Source organism: Perca flavescens, chromosome 17 (genome assembly GCF_004354835.1).
Source record: "Perca flavescens isolate YP-PL-M2 chromosome 17, PFLA_1.0, whole genome shotgun sequence".
Classification (NCBI taxonomy): domain Eukaryota; kingdom Metazoa; phylum Chordata; class Actinopteri; order Perciformes; family Percidae; genus Perca; species Perca flavescens.
In genome coordinates this window covers 32,164,613-32,170,024 of record NC_041347.1, presented here as the reverse complement: position 1 = coordinate 32,170,024, position 5,412 = coordinate 32,164,613, and positions in this window count along the sequence as shown.

The following is a 5,412-nucleotide window of genomic DNA, read 5'->3' as shown; positions in this document are numbered from 1 at the left end:
TTAAAAATAAGTGAGTTTGGCATAGGGACGAATAACAAGAAGCAGACTCTTATTTTGAAAAACCTGCAGCGTGTTGAAATAAAGTAATGTAAATTAAATTTAAATTCGTTCATTAAAAGGAAAATGGATTTCTTTTTAGCTACCTAATTGTAATAACCCCAAAATAACACAGACGGATGATTCCATACAAGGCCCTTCGTATACAAGAGATCAGAGATCTACTTTCATTGAATTTTGGGTGTTTTATTCAATTTCTTTAGCATTTGAAAAAGAAATGCAAAGGTTTTTGCAACTAGTCTCCTCTCTGAACTTTCATATAAATTAGGTTTATTCACCATGAATTCCCAAAATAAGTGTAACACTAATAATAAGTCGGTCTGAGTGTTGTTAATACATGGTAGTCTAGTGATAAGATGCGTTCAACGGCAAAAAAAACGTGCTAAAAGTGTGAAAAAAAAAAGGACAAAAGTGTCAGAAAAAGTGTCTATTTTCAGCTCTCTGTGCAGATTTTACTCCCAACATAAAATTAAAAAAAGTTGCATGTATAATATGATATCATTGCAGTTTTCTGAACACCTTGTGTCTCCAATTATGGTGATTTTTGTGGCTCATTTGTTGGCTCCGCGGGGGCATAAAACACTCAAGATAAATCCCCCAAAAAATGGTTTCCAAACTGAAATTAAAGTGAAGATGATGCAGTGCCTGAATCGGTCCAAAGAAAGGTGTCTGTACCATGACTCAGCAGCTCTGTACCATGACTCAGCAGTCCCATGATGCAGATTTATTTCTCGCGGGGATGAGCCTGAATAGTCGCCGATTCGATCTAAAGGAGCCAATTTCACAGTCGAGCAATTGACCCCATTTTCACAAAGTTTTCTAAATCAGAAATTTGGATTTCGTTCAACAAAATTGTCAAAAAAAATAACGTGGATGGTTCCGTACAACGCTCCTCACAAGTAAAATACATAATCAGTTCACTACTTTCATTGAATTTGGGTGTTTTTATTGAATTTTATGGCATTTTTAAGAAAAATTCATAGAATAACGTTGAAGGAAAAGTGACAAAAACTTGAAAAAAGTGACAAAAAAAAAATGCTGACCCAGAAAAACTAAAAAGTTGCATAGCCGACGACAACACAGAGGTTAACACAAAGGAGATCATTTTTGGGAGCTCAGTGTGTCGGATTTTGCATCAAATTGCACGTTTTGTTCCCAATAAACATGATACGAAAGTCTATTTTATGATTAAAAGAAATACCGGCCTGATCATAACGATAACTCGTGTGTCCGATCTTATAGAACTGCTTGTTTGTGTCCCCAATAAATACGATACAAAAGTCTATTTTTCATGTTAATATCAGCCTGTTAATAACACTGATAATAACTGTTAGAAGTCAGGATACTCGTGTCTAATTTGAAATGCTTGTTTTTTCCCCCCTAATAAATCATGTTTTATAGCCTATTTTGGTATAAATATCAGCCTGTTCTTCGTAATTACACGTCAGGGTACTCATGTGTCTGATTGGACTTACACTCTCAGGCCTCCTGCACACTGGCCTGGACACATGTATGTTTCCCATAAACATAAACATAAATATATACTGATCTGATTACAGCAACGACAACGTCGGCAGTATTAACGGCTAAATAGGCTCCAGAATATTTCCTTCTGGATTGACAGGTGCAATATTAGAAAAATTATAATTATTTATTGTAATTATTTTAAATTACATTTATATATCTGCATTTATGTCAAAACCTCGAGACTTTCAAACATCAACATGTCATTTATTAATATGTATTTGTGTCTAAAACGACATATAAACATATTTTCCTATTCTATTTTGCCTGGAAACGCAAAATAGGCGCCAGTCCTATTTCTAGCATGCGCGTGTTTTCGGCAGTTCGAGCGTGTCACGCGAACTCTAACCTGTTACCATGGGAGCCGAAATATAAACGGACACGCCAAGCAGCCAGTGTGCAGCAGGAGGCCTTAGAGACATCTGTGTATTAACGATCGTGTGAGTGAATATTTGGACAGAAAACGTGCGTAGAACGAGATTCATTCCCAGTTGTATTTTTAGTTTTGTACATGTTGAATACCGTAATAACTGTGCTCCGATAACTTCTGTCGGCGACGGATGTTTGGGCGGTTAACATCCACAACCTCGCTGTTTACCGACATTTGTGAATTTATTTTTATTTATTTTTTAAGTCGACATTTTGGCTGTTTTTTTTTATTCACCATTTTTGTCGGTTTTTTTTACCTTTTGTGACATTTTTTACAACGTTTTTAAGTCTGTTTTGTTTGTTTTTTACCCACTTTGGTGCTTTTCCCGATGTTTTCGTTCCTTATTACAGCGTTTGTCCCTTTTTTTCCGAATGTCGTGTATTTTAACTGTAGCTACAAACATATAATTCCTGTTTTTTTATTCGCGGGACAAAGTCCGGCTAACGAGCTGCCCAAAACCTTCTCTGTTACTTTACAGATTTATTTCTTACAGTGTAGAATTTCTTGTTTTTATTCCCAATAAATCACCTTATATCGCCTATTTTTGCATCAATATTGACACATTTATGACACTGTTAATAACAATTAAAAGTTACTTGTGTGTTCTGCATGGTGTTGCGCCAAAACAAAATTCAAAATGACTTAATTTCAGTTATATCTGACACACTGCAGTACTTAAAACCATTAAAAATACATTTTTAAAGGAGCAGTACAACCCATAAAAAGTGATCACAGCCCTTACTTTGTCCATAAAAGGTTTTTTCTTATTATCTCTGCCTCAAAAGGATTTAATTTAAAGAATGAATCTTATATATCTGACAGATTGTAGCTGTTGAAATGCTTTTTTTTTTAAAGGAGTAGTGCATCCAGTAACTCGCAGGTTTCCAATGGTAGTTGTGGATGTATTTAAACATGCTTTTGGGGGATGATCACTTCTTGGCACAACACCGGTTACTCAAACTGGCTCATTTCAGGCTCTACACTGTAAGAAATGAATCCGTAAAATAAGAGAAAAAGTTCTGGCGGCTCATTATCTGGACTTTGTCGGAAACTGTGCGCGTGTAGCTGCAGTTAAAATACACAATAATTTGTGTTTGGCCCAACATATGTAATACTATTATATAATATAGTATAATACTCTGATAAAAAGATGTTCTGTTAGTAAACATCTGAAAACATTAAAATGTAATTTTAACTCTCCTTTTTCAAAAAGTTTTTATATCAGAAATTTGGGGGGTTTTTTCAACTAAATTTTCAAAATAATAACGTGGATGGTTCCGTACAACGCTCCTCAAAAGTTAAATAAATGATCAGTTCACTACTTTGTATTGAATTTGGGAGTTTTATTAAATTTTATATCATTTGAAAAAATAAATTGATAAAATAACGTTGTAAAAAGTGACAAAAAATGTTGGGAAAAACTTCTTAAACGTGGCGGGGGAAAAAAGACGAAAACATTTTCTTTTAAAAGTGACAAAAAAACATCGGAAGTAGTGAAAAATAAAACATTTTAATTTCAAAATTTTGACAGAGAAAAACAAAAAGGTGCATAGTCGACAGGGAGACAACACAGGGGGCAAAAATGTCGGAAAAACCACGCCCAAAAATGACAAAAAAATCTAAAAGACTTTGTGACAAACTTTTGGAAAAAAAGAAGAGCTCATTACTCTGATTTTACCCTGTAATTAAAAAAACAAAAATTCTGTGTGTAGCTACAGTTCAAATACGCAACGTTTTCTGTGCGGCCTTTTTTATAAAAAATAAATAAAAATAAGCTAAATTTAAATAAATAAAAAGATTTGTGATAAATAGAAGTGAAGCTACTCAAGTGTGTGATTTTTTTACATAAAGTTACTTTTTTTTCCTTCCTAATAAATCATATTATATAGCCTAATTTGGTATAAATATCGACATATTCATAATGCTGTTGATAGAGAACGATCTGGAACAGCACTGGCTCATTTTAGGGCAACTGCTTTGAGATTATTTTGTCAAACTTTGATTTGAAAATGAATTTTCATGGTTGAAAATGGTATTTTGGAGATACGAGTTTTTCACCTGACTCTGTGTGTGTGTGTGTGTGTGTGTGTGTGTGTGTGTGTGTGTGTGTGTGTGTGTGTGTGTGTGTGTGTGTGTGTGTGTGTGTGTGTGTGTGTGTGTGTTTGTTTCAGGGGGCTGGTGTTATTTTTAGGAGCCGCTGGGTTTGTTTCCCCCCCAAAATAAATTAAAAACTGCAGAAAAAAAAAAGAAGCACACAGAGGCCTCCGTCCTCCGACCGGTCACTGAGAAACTTTCCCCCCGGAAATTGGAGCCGATCAGCGGCGTCATTACAAACGCTACGACGGGCGGCTGAACGGTTGTTGTTGGGTTTTTTTTTTTTTTTTTTTTTTAAATTAGGTTTGGTAGGTTTTAGGGCTGCTTTTAGCGCACATGCGCAGGAGCTTTTACGCACACACCCACACACACACACACACACATATTCAAAACCTATATCAACTGAAGTGAAGACGACAATCTGGGCTTGTGAACCAAAAAACAAACAAAAAACAAACAAAAACGTGTTATTTTGCATAACTGTAGGCTACATAAGAAGAGTTCTTTTCCAAAAGCATTTCTATCCGTTTTATTTATTTATTTATTTATTTGGATTTAAAGGGGCGGTTCAAGACATTTGGAAGCAGTTGAAAGGCAGCAGTGAGGATTATTATTATTATTATTATTATTATTATTATTATTATTATTATTATTATTATTATTATTATTATAGCTTTATACTACAGCTCTGCCATGTTGGATTAACACGGTTTTGGATATCGTTATTTTGGAAGGAAACTCTTCGCTCAGAGCAGTTTTTTTTTAATGATTGTTCACGCTTTTATTTTATTATTATTCGGCCTGTCCGGGGTCAAACCTGAGTATGATTTATAGGCTTATTCTTCCTCTCAAACCCCTGATTGTTTCTAAATGTTAAGGCTTCATTTATTCATTATTTCCTTTTCCTCCCAAAAAAGAGAGAAAATGAGAAGTTTTGATTGTCTTTTTTGTCCTTGATTGTCTAAAAAAAATAATAATAATAATAATTAACCGTGTTTGTCTTATTCCCTCCCTCCCTCCCCTTTTTTTTCCCTCAATACTGATAAGTTTACACTGACAAATAGAATTTAAATACATTTTACAATAAATACAAAACATAAATAAAAGACTCAAGAAAGAAAAGTACTGAAAATATTTGTACAAGATATAAATAGCTTGAAATATACTTAGTGTTACCTTTGGCAAGTCTAGTTTATACAGTTGTACAACCCGCGGGTAACAAAAAGTGTGTCCCTTTTATGTTTAAACCAAAAGCGAAAGAAAATGAAATCAAAATAAACCCACCCTTTGCTCTTCGGGTGGGGCAG